At 31.7% G+C, this 11,859-nt stretch overlaps 1 long non-coding RNA gene across 1 annotated transcript; it reads right to left on the bottom strand.

The window, feature by feature from the left end:
• Positions 1-297: 297 nt before the first annotated feature.
• On the bottom strand, positions 298-6,567 carry LOC127718951 (uncharacterized). Its single transcript, XR_007990054.1, has 4 exons — positions 6,138-6,567; positions 4,614-4,761; positions 3,358-3,444; positions 298-434 (listed from the first exon to the last, which is right to left on the bottom strand). It is a non-coding gene; the product is annotated as an uncharacterized LOC127718951 (long non-coding RNA).
• Between the last annotated feature and the right edge of the window lie 5,292 nt (positions 6,568-11,859).

Genomic DNA, 11,859 nt, shown 5'->3' with positions numbered 1-11,859 from the left:
CGCGTTTGTTTGACAATTCATAAAAAATCTAAAAGTATGAATACCAATGTCAAAGTCAGCTACATTTTAAATTTATACAATGTTTGAAAAGAAGTCGAATTCAAAATTGCACAACAAATAATGCAAAACCAAATGTATACCAAACAATAATTCAATACAGACTATTACAATGTTCATTCTACAAGAGTTGTGTCCCTTGCAGGTTTACCATGACAAATCTAAAAATAATCAGCTTATGATTAGAAATTGTCCCTAACAGAGACATATGTTACCAAATATTAAAAAATAACAAAACACTTTCCACATTAAATTCAATTATATTTATATTTAAGAATATTCTAAACAGTTAACAATTGAAAAGTTACTGAAAAAGTAACAAATAATATTGATTGTTCTGTCTTCTAAATGCTCCACTCTTTTGAAAGTTTCTTCATCTGAAAGGATAAAAAAAAAGAATTTTATTTATTGTTACATGTATAATATTATCTTATTTAAGCATACATAATGAAAGCTTTATTTTACTTCTAATACGAGTGTTGCTTTTGCTTTGTGTACAACAATGTGATAAAATTCTCAATGTATTTATAGTTTACAACCCTAGTAAACATTATTATTATATACATATGCACTTTCATGGATCTACAATCTGTCGATTCCTGTATCTTGGCATTGCACCAGGTCATGTTTTTCTCTCATTGTTTATGATGTATTTACACTAAATCCATTGGCTGTTGGATGTGTACTGATTGATAATTTAGTCTTAGATGCATTTTTTTTTTTAAAGTTATTATTGGCTTTGAAGTAGCTGTCAGTATCTGCAATCTCAGATTTGTACTAAGTGTCTTTTTGTTGTTGGGATGTACAAGTACCCATCCACGTCAATGTAACTTGTAAGACTTTCTTTGAGATATCATTGTGTCTGGGAGACACAATTGATGCCCCCACAGATTCAAAGTGTTTTTTAATGAATGGCTATTATTTATTTTGATTTTATTGAACCATTAAATTAATTTTTGACTCTTCACATTGAATAATCCGTGAAGAGTCAAAAATTAATTTTATGGTTCAATAAATTCAAAATAAATAATAGCCATTCATTATAAATAAATTTCTATCAAAAATAAGGCTCAAAGAGCTTTTTATATTATTTATATTAGCAATAACAACGTACACACATGTTGGCGTATGAATACACAATGTCAGAGTGGCGTGTCGCCATAAAAATTAACAACATTGAAAATAAAGGTTTTAACCAATCAGAAGACAGTAAATACACCAAATTTATTTATTTGAAAATAACTATAACATTTAACTGCTTACACCAAAAAAATGACAAAGTTCAACTATCTCCCAAAAGAGCAAATATTAATAAAAATCAAAACCCTGACCACATGCACACCTTCAATATATGTACAAACAGACAGCAAAGTGAAAACTTCCTAGGATTCAAACTGTAGGAGGAGTTATGCGGAATAACTATATACCCATAATGGGACGGACGGACGGGCAGACAGACAGACGGACAGGGGTAAAACAATATGCCCCCCCCCCCCCATTTCAGTTGCGGGGGCATATAAAAAAACATGACTGAATGTACAGGGCCAAATAATCTCCATGGAAATGTGATGTGCCAATACTAATACAACTGGATACCAAATACCATTGGCCCATCACTAAAGGTTCCCCTTAAACTGGCAAACATTTTTGGGGCCCTTTATAGATTGTTGTTCTGTGGGAGCCAAGGCTCTGTGTTAAAGACCATACTTTGACTTATAATGGTTTACTTTTACCAATTGTGACTTGGATGGAGAGTTGTCTCATTGCCACTCATACCACATCTTCTTACATCTAATCACAAACTTATATGCTAAGTGTGACTTTAGTATATTTCATTGTCCATATCATTTCACAGTATGTATAAAACTTTTTTTTTTTACATTCCTTTTGTTGTGTGATATCTAATAAATTTTGTATATATATAAATATATATTCATTATATCTCAATTTCCCTTAAACTGACCTTATCACAAACTTATACATTGTTGAAATAGCACCCCTAGGTCTAGCTTTTTCAAGGCAAGACAAAAATAATGAAAAAGAGAAGACAAAATTTTGTTCTTTATGTTTCTTAATTATTCAATGTCTGTGTTGTTTTGACTGGCACTGTCTTGTCTATCCTGTTCATTAAAAATTTGTTTCAATTTCAAAACTTCACATTAGGTCAAGATTTATTGATTAATGGTTAAAAATTTACATTACTGATGGTTGATGAATATGGTGATATCTTAGTGTTAGATTAAGAGTCAATAACCAATCTGCTAGTTGCCTGAAGACTAATGACTTAGTATAACTTGGCAAAGATATTTTTTTGGAATAGCACGATAGGTTTCACATGTGGAGCAGGATTAGCTAACCCTTCTGCATTATCTGAGATCACCAAGATTTTTAGTGCCACTGTGGTGCTCAGTCTTTAGTTTTCTACATTGTGTATGCAGTTGGATGTCTTTTAGTCGTTTTTTTTTGTTTATTTTATGGTGTTTATCAGTTTGTAAATCGACCTTTGAGTTTGAATATATCCCATTGGTATCTTCTACCCCTCTCAATTACTGTAAACCAACTTATTTTCGCGGATACTTTATTTCGCGTTTAGCCCTTATTAGCCCATTTTGCGGCGATTTAATTTTGTGATTTTCAAATTTGATTGATGCAGTTAAATAAGGAAACTTCCAAGTTTTACATATTCGCGACGATTTATATTCGTGTTATTTTACTCGTACTCGCGAAAATAAATCACTCACGAAATTAGTTGGTTTACAGTATTAAAATCTACTATTCAAATGTCATTTAATTGCATCAACATTATAATCCATGATGAAGGTTTCATATATTGATAAATAAAAAAAAAAATTTAACCCAAGACTGAACTATAAATATAGCCGACTATACATGATGGATTTTTCTCCTTGTTAAAGACTCTATGGTTGCCCATTATTGCTTACATCCACTTTATTTGAACTTTGGTGGATAGTTGTCTCATTGGCAATATCATACCTCATCTCCTCATTTTAATATATCTAAATTCTATAATAACCAGTTTAATTCGCCCTTTCAGAATCTAAATAAATGCATTCTGTTCTGGGTAATATTTGAAAGCGTACACCAAAACGTTGATTGGTTTAAAAAGTTATTAACAATAGAAATTCAACCAATGACGTAATGTTATTTTCATTTTGGTGTACGAACAATTAGATTACCCATTAATGCTTTAGATTCTGAAAAAGGCGAATTATTTCTTAATTATTCTTTCTTTGTTTAATTTGTACAATATACAGATAAGATATTAATGTATTTACTTACAAGTTCAGCTATCAACAAAAAAGCTTCCTTTTTAAAAAGTCTGACTTGAATAGTGAAGGTGTAGCCTAGATCTGTTTTACTATGAAGCTGTAAATAAAAATAAAAACATCATTATGTCAATATGTGCTTAGGAACAGCATCAAACAAAGCAATAACGAGAAGAAAGGCATACATACATCTAGAAGTCTTAAAGATTTTTTTTAGATCTCAATCCTTTGAGCCTTCTATTTAAAAGTATAGTATACAGTTTTTATAAACAAAATGAAATTTTAGATATTCCTCAAAGTTCTGAGCATCAGCTCCAGATTGTTGCTGTCAACATGGTCAAATCTACAATTACCGTACAGTCATAACTTTATATTTTAATTTGAATGAGCTGTCAATAAGACAATATATGAATTACTGAAACTCTAATATTCAATTATTATAATATAATAATTGACAATATAATATTATCTACTTGAAAAGTAATGTTTGATGAGATCATAATCTTAATTTCAGACGTGCAAGTATAGAAATAACCTGCAGTATGAAGGATTTAATCAATATTTGGTCATGTTTTGTAACATCATTTTTGAACAATAAAGCCAAAAAATGTATACACTTATTTGCTGTCTTCTGGCAGAAAGATAGGGTAGATAGATAAAATAATTGTATTTCTTATTTTTATTTTATCTAAATTGTTGATATACTATATACAACATGTTCTGAACTTAAATGGTGCTTTACCAAACAAATTTTGACTTTTACCAGTACTTTACAAAACTAGAGGCTCTCAAGAGCCTGTGTCGCTCACCTTTATTTACTGATGCTTTGGAAATCATGTAAAATAAGGTTAAAATCATAATTAATAGTATTAGATATTAGATATTATCATGATATCTAAGATAATAACAAAAAACTGCAAAATTTCTGTAAAATTACTAACTCAGGGGCAGCAACCCAACAACGGGTTGTCAGATTCATCTGAAAATTTCAGGGCAGATAAATCTAAATCTGATGAACATTTTTGCCACCTGTCAGATTTGCTCTAAATGCTTTAGTTCCAGAGATATAAACCAAAAACTGCATTTTACCCCTATGTTCTATTTTTAACCATGTCACCTTCGGGCCAGGTGAGCTAAAAAAAGCCAGAAAATATGCAAGTAAATCGAAAGGGAGACAAAAAAAAGAAGTTTATCATATTCTGACTTAAACATCAAACTTTATTTTAGTATACTTGAATAGAAACATTTCTGGTTTTTCTGTTAAATTACCTTCAGCTTAATAACTAGATTACAATCAAAATACTACAAACTTCTGTAACCAAATGTGATTCTCTGAAGCACTGCTAAAGTACCATGTCCTTTATCCATCTTATATATATACATGACAGTATGTATTTGCCTCAAATTCAGATTTTTTCTGGAAAAATAAATATTCAAATAAATCTAAATGAACATGAACTTTAGTCCACATATTATGCCTCCTTCTACTGACTGACAAACAAATGTCACATAATCATCTTTAGTAATGTTAATAATATGAACAGTATATACATGTAACATGTTATCATTAAAGATTAACATCATTGCATAGGAATTTTTTGCTATGTGACTTAAATATTTCTTTGTGTGTATGTATAAAACTTCTTTTTTTCTTTCTGTATTTTACATTCCTTTTGTTGTGTGATATTTAATTAATTTTGTATATATATATTTGTTATATCTAGATTATATGGGGCCAACTTGGACGAGTAGTCTAAGTAGTTGAACTTCTGTATCACTAGCCAGTCAACACTAAGGTTGTGAGTTCAAATCCCGCACGTGGCAAGTGAACTTAACTCCAATCTTAATTGACTAGGATTGTCAGTCTTCCTACCAAAGGTCATGGTTCTCTCCAGCTTCCTCCATCAGTAAAAACTGGATGCCACAAAATAGCACCATAGTGTTAAAAGTGGCGCTTAACATTAATCATTCAATATCTCAATTATGAGAAAATAAAGACATCAATGAATCAATAAACGTCCATTAGTTTTTTTTTAATTATTAGCATTAACAATAGTTTTTTTGGTATAATGATTCCAATTATGCAAGCAAATTGTACAGTGTGTTAAAAGTTTAATAAACAGCTGCAATAGGACTGCATGATTACAAGCCCTCCAAATTCATATCAAATTTGTTTAAAGTACAAAATGAAATGTTGTAGAATCAGACAGGATTGTATAAGTCATTTTTTATTTTTATTATTTTAAAGGTAACAATGACAAATGAATGAGTTGCATCTGATGTCATGCCAAATAGTCATATTATATTGGGGTGGTTGTAATTTCCTTAGAATTTCTTTAGAAACATACTTCAATAAGTAAAATAATTTTTTATATTACGGGTGGTTGGTGTAAAAAAAAGACCCTGTTAGATAATTCCTGAATAGCTCCAAGATATATCTATTGTTCATGTTGTTTAGTCACTTCTTATGTACATTTGTATATGTACCGTAGATATGGTTACACATTTAAATGATTATTCGATTCTTATCACCTTTTACATTTGATTTATAAATTTTTGTATGCATTACACAACGTCCTTCAGTTGTCCAATGGCAAATATTTAATGCTAACATTCAGAACATTTTGTTCTGCAAAGTTACTTAAATATCATAAGTATGTAGCATTAATGTACAACAAATTATATCTATTCTTCCTCTGCACATATGCTGCAAGCCAAAAGGCATGTTGTTCTTTTTAAAGCACACTGTTTTGTTAAAAGCATTACATTTAATAGAATGGAAATAGTGCATACATATCTGTTGGAACTTTGCTGAATTGTCCTGGTAACATTGAACTGGACATCTCAACCTGTCATTATCTTTCTCGTGTCTGTAATTTTCAAACAGATCCTCCATACTTCGTTCATGCCCTGCTTAATATTATCTGTCATATAGAAAAAAGAAATGCATAAATTTTAAGTATTTTTTTTACACATACAGTTATTGTCATAGTCTGTCAAAATTTAAATTGGGAACATTACAGTGACTACCAAAATTGTGTGGTAAATATTAATAAGTGGGACAATGAAAGGTAATTGCCTGATAATTAACTCAAGTGTCATTCTATGATCATGAACAATCTTGACATATATTTAACTGGTTAAATGAAATGAGTTATGTGGTGTATGTCTATGAGACATGTGAAGTTTATATATACAGATAAGTGTAAGTGATCAATACATGTAGGTCCTCAGTACCTCCAGCTGAATATTTAAAAGCCCCTATTTATTAATTGAAGTCTTGTAAAAATCAAAACCCACATATTTATGTCTAAGGATGTTCGTTCCTCATGTTTTTGAGTTTTTGCCAGATATTCAGAATCCTCTGACATTAAAAAAAATCCCAATAACCTCTACTTTTCTTTTCATAATTTTATTTTGAATAGATATATAAATATAAACTAATTTATCTATAAATACTAACTTCAGTTCTCTTTTATACTTGTGAAGTAAATCAGAGACATTATATATATGTCTCTGAGTCAGTCTGAGTAAAATTGAGAATTGAAATGGGGAATATGTGAAAGAGACAACAACCCAACAAAGAGCAGATAACAGCCGAAGGACATCAATGGGTCTATAACGAAGCCAGAAAATCCTGCACCCCGAGGTGGGACTCAGCTGGCCCCTCCATAATAATGTGTACTAATTGAGTAATTCAGTGAAAATGGATGTCACACTAAACTCCAAAACATATAAATGAACTTAAATTTAAAAACATACAAGACTAACAAAGGTAAGAGGCTCCTGACTTCGGAGAGGCCACAAAAGATGGCGGGGTTAAACATGTTTTGTGAGATCTCAGCCCTCCCCCTATACCTCTAGCCAATGTAGAATAAAGAAACACACAGCAATACACGCAGTAAAACTCAGTTTAAAACTTAAAAGAAGATATTTATTTTATACAGAGATTAAATTATATACAAAAAGTCAAAATGATAGTGCCTGTGGTCAGGGACTTTCTATACTAACTTAGTAATAAGTATTAGTATAGAAAGTCCTAGCTGCGGAACCGTAGCTCTTAGGTCCTTATGTTATTTTTTGACTATTTGCGGACCATAGATATACTGGTAAACATGACGATTAATATATATTTTTAATCTATTAATGAAATTAAATCTATGGTCCGCAAATAGTCAAAAAATAACTTAAGGACCTAAGAGCTACGGTTCCGCAGCTAAGAAAGTCCCTAGCTGCTGTGGTCCTGTGGTAATTTCTTTCAAAAGTTGGGTATTAGTGTGAACATTTGGTCTTCATGATTAACTCATAAAAATCATACGGCCCAGGCATGTATAAGGGAGCTACCATTTGATTTTTATGGGGGGCTAGGATGAAAAATGTTGTCCTGCCTTTTTATTTTTCCCTCTATTCGGTCCTGCCTTTTTATTTTTCACTCTATTCGGTCCTGCCTTTTTTTTTCAGTTTATCCTGACTTTTTCATTTAACTTAATTGTCATCCTGCCTTTTTTTTTGCAAATTAATCTCATCCTGCCTTTTTTTTTACTCAAAACTCCTCAGTCTCCTGTCCTGCCTATTTTTTTCAAATTTCATCCTAGCCAACACCCACCACCCCCATAAAAAATCAAATGGTAGCTCCCTACTGTTGTCAGGACAGTAAAATTTTAATGAAAAAGGAATCACAAGTCACAAACCATAAATCGATTTAAATTTAAACATGGTAAAGGAATTTAAATGTTTATGATGGGTTTTTCCAATTTTCAGGCAGTCAAGTGTTTAATGAAGACTGCATTTGTTCAGGGAATAGTACGTTTTAATTAACTATTGTACACCTACCTTCATAACGGGGTTGTGAAATAAAATATACCTGTTATATCTCCAAGAGTATCTGCATTATTTTTCATTGCCACTACTGTGGTGTCAAAATTGGTGTCGTCCAAATGTGTCGTCTGAGACGCTCGTTTCTGTGAACCGTACGGGATAATTCTCTGAGAGACGAATCACATCAATTCTCGTTTAAACTGAATTTACCGATTGTATTTCATGTTTAAATATTCAAATAATTAATTAAATTAAATATTTAAATTATATCAAGGTACCAGCTGGATAACAAAACAATGTTAATAAATTGATTCCGCTTCTGGGTTACACACCGATTCCGAAATTTTTCAAGGTGTGCGGTAGTTCCCGCGGTTATTTTTGGAAATCTCCTTGTCAATATGTGATACCAGTCTATATGAAACTGACAGTCTGTGTACTGTACAATGGCGGAACTGTAGAAGTAAAAAAAAGTTCGGTCTCGGGTCTACTGTACTGTGTACTTGGGACTTTAATAATATGCAGTGTAGGTAAGTTCGATAAAATTACAGTTTTTTTTTCTGATTTTTTTTTACCCTAAGGCTAGACTAAAGTTTAGTTAAAACATATATTCTATTTAAATAAGCTTAACACAAATTCGATAAGACACAAGTTGCGCATTAAATCTGTCTCTGATATTAATACAGGTGAACATTAGGGGAATATTGGGGGTGAAAAAGTGGGGATGTGGGATTTAGTTGGAAATGTATCAATCTTTGTCTTGATGACAGGATAATTCTCTTCTCTTGTTCAACGATATTTTCAGTTGTAATATTCTCCTTATTTGTACTTCAGGGGGGGGGGGGGTTAAATCTCACTGACGATATCATTTATGACATTACTACAAACTTGAGCTACATGTAAACAAATATTTAAGAGTAATATTTCTATTGTGTAATAAATAATACCATTATAAAAATAAAAGATTTTTTTCCATCAATTGAATAATTTGATATGTTTATAGAGATACAGCAAGTTCCCAAGTTCTTAGTTAATGAACAGAGAAAATTGTTGAGGAGCTCATTGGAAAAAAAAGAAATTAACAAAGGAAATCTACTTTTTCAATAAGGAGAAGTAAAAGCAGCAGGTATTATATACTTATTTTATACTTGATTAACTTGGCTCTAACGGTCAAACGATTGAGATAAATAAATGAAAAGAAATGTCGTCTATATTTCAATGAATCAGCACCCGAACAAACAACAAAACCAGTAGAGACATCTTTTGGTTAAAACAAAGACTTCAATATAAGTGTCATACAAATGTAAAAAAATAGGATGTGGTATGATTGCCAATGAGACACTCTCTCCAAGAGACCAAATGATACAGACATTAACAACTATAGGTCACTGTATGGCCTTCAACAATGAGTAAAACCTATACTGCATAGACAGCTATAAAAGGCTACTAAATGACAAATGTAAAACAATTCAAATTTGATCGTCTCTGCTCTTGAATATTATGTACCGGGTACATGTATCCGAGACTATCATGAAATGACTTACAGGTTAAAGATATAAATAAAGGCTATATATTAGCTTGTCCATGCAGCCTCATTATCTAAGGAGAACAAGAGAACTTGTGTTATTGTTTTTGTCCCATCAATCTGACCGTCACAAAATTTTCTTCAGTATTATTGTAAACTTTGTATCAGACATGCATTGAGTTTTGTCATTCTTCAGTGTTACTGTAAACTTTGTATTGAGTCTTGTCATTGTACATATATATTTAAATATATAAATGTCTAAGCAGTTTCTTATTTCATTGGGTATGGTAATATATCTTGGATTCAACCTTCAAAACTTCAATTTTCATCCTCATTTGCTTTTTCATCACTTCTTCCTATAAATTCCATAAATGTAGTTTTTATTGTTGAGCCTGCGACTTTAGTCGCTGAAAGCTCGACATAGGGATAGTGATTCGGCTGTGGCGGCAGTGGCGTTAACTAACTTCTTAAAAGCTTTATATTTAGAAGGTAGAAGACCTGGATGCTTCATACTTTGTATAAAGATACCTTATGTGATGAAGTTTCCGTCTGACACATGTCCATGGTCCTTGACCTAATTTTAATGGTTGAGTGACTACTTGAAAAAAAAGTTTAGATTTTTTGTAATGTTAATTTCTCTCTTATTATGAGTAATAGGATAACTATATTTGGTATGCCCGTACCTTGCAAGGTCCTCATGTCCCTCAGACAGTTTTCACTTGACCTCGACCTCATTTAATGGATCAGTGAACAAGGTTAAGTTTTGGTGGTCAAGTCCATATCTCAGATACTATAAGCAATAGGTCTAGTATATTTTGTCACGTGTATGGAATGATTGTAAGGTGTACATGTCCAACTGGTAGGTGTCATCTGACCTTGACCTCATTTTCATGGTTCAGTGGTCAAAGTTAATTTTTTGAGTTTTGGTCTTTTTTATGCCCCCGCTGTAGCGGAGGGGGCATTAGGTTTTACCCTTGTCCGTCCGTACGTACATCCGAAATACTATATTCAATAGGTCAACTTTATTTTGTGTAAGGAAATATTTTATTATGTACATATCAGTCTAGCAGGTTTTATTTGACCTTGACCTCATTTTCACGCTTCATTGTTAAGTGTTAAGTTTTTGTGTTTTCGTCCGTTCTTTAACTATAAGCAATAGGTCAACTTATATTTGTTGTATGGAAGGATTGTTAGCTGTACATATCTGCCTGGCATGGTTCATCTGACCGTGACCTCATTTTCATGGTTCATTGGTCAATGTTTAGTTTTCTTGGATAAGTCTGTTTTTTAGAAACTGTTAGCAATAGGTTAACTATATTTAGTGTATTGAATGATTGTAAGGTGTACAAATGTACATACTACATGTATTTCTCGTTTGGTTCATATGACCTTGACCTCATTTTCATGGATCATGTTAAGTTTATGTGATAGTTGTAGTTCAGCTTTATATTTAGGACTATCAACATAAAATCAATGGTTAGTAAAGAAGGAGAGATATTTCAGGGTGTGCACTCTTGTTTTTATAATATACATGACATATTTATACAGTCCCAAATTTAAGTTAATGGATCTTTATGACACCACAAGGTTTCCATACCTCAAAAGAAAGGTTGGATTGATTTTAGGGGTTATGGCCTTAACCATGTTAACAGTTTAGGCATTAGGGGCCAAACATAACACTTTTTTTATTCTTTGTACATGTGTAAACTGTTTTTTTCTTGACCAATTTCAATGTGTTTAATTCAAAGTCTTTAATTTATTTTTTCAAACCTTGTTACTTGTATATAGATTTGGCCTCCTTTTTAAAATAGGTCCACATTGAGGTCCCTAGGGTACATATTTAAACTTTGTAGTTTGAAGACATAAAATTTAATTATTTATTGGTTCTATGATATGAGATATTTATCTGTTAAGTTAAAATTTTAATTTTGTGCCCCGTTTTTTAAATTGGTCCCCATTAAGAAGCAAAGGGTCCAAAAGTAAACTTTGTTTGATTTTAACAAAAATTGAATTTGTGGGGTTCTTTGATATGCTGAATCTAATCATTTAGTGAGATTTCTGATTTTGGGCCCCATTTTCAAATTGGTCAATATACATCTGTGGTCAGTCATATCAAGCTGAGCCTTGCATTTTATTTTCAAATTGGTTAACTTATACTCTTGTTAGAATTAAATA

The sequence above is a fragment of the Mytilus californianus genome, unplaced genomic scaffold, assembly GCF_021869535.1.
Source record: "Mytilus californianus isolate M0D057914Y unplaced genomic scaffold, xbMytCali1.0.p SCAF_10, whole genome shotgun sequence".
NCBI lineage: Eukaryota > Metazoa > Mollusca > Bivalvia > Mytilida > Mytilidae > Mytilus > Mytilus californianus.
This window is presented reverse-complemented; position numbering and strand designations above follow the sequence as displayed.